General features: G+C 51.5%; 1 protein-coding gene across 1 annotated transcript in view; it reads left to right on the top strand.

Moving 5' to 3' along the window:
- The window catches only part of LOC119428563 (myotubularin-related protein 5), an 8051-nt gene that overhangs the window by 3243 nt on the left and 4544 nt on the right, over positions 1–264 (top strand). The window lies entirely within an intron of this gene.

Here is a 264-nt window from a genome sequence, read left to right as displayed (position 1 = left end):
GTCTGTCCTCACTGAAGGAGAGAACAGGTGTGTGTGTCTGTCCTCACCGAAGGAGAGAACAGGTGTGTGTCTCTGTCCTCACTGAAAGAGAGAACAGGTGTGTGTCTCTGTCCTCACTGAAAGAGAGAACAGGTGTGTGTCTCTGTCCTCACTGAAGGAGAGAACAGGTGTGTGGGTCTGTTCTCACTGAAGGAGAGAACAGGTGTGTGGGTCTGTTCTCACTGAAGGAGAGAACAGGTGTGTGGGTCTGTCCTCACTGAAGGA

The sequence above is a fragment of the Nematolebias whitei genome, chromosome 22, assembly GCF_014905685.2.
Source record: "Nematolebias whitei isolate Nwh7 chromosome 22, NemWhi1, whole genome shotgun sequence".
NCBI classification, from domain to species: domain Eukaryota; kingdom Metazoa; phylum Chordata; class Actinopteri; order Cyprinodontiformes; family Rivulidae; genus Nematolebias; species Nematolebias whitei.
The sequence above is the reverse complement of the archived record's forward strand: the minus strand, read 5'-3'. Positions and strand labels throughout refer to the sequence as shown.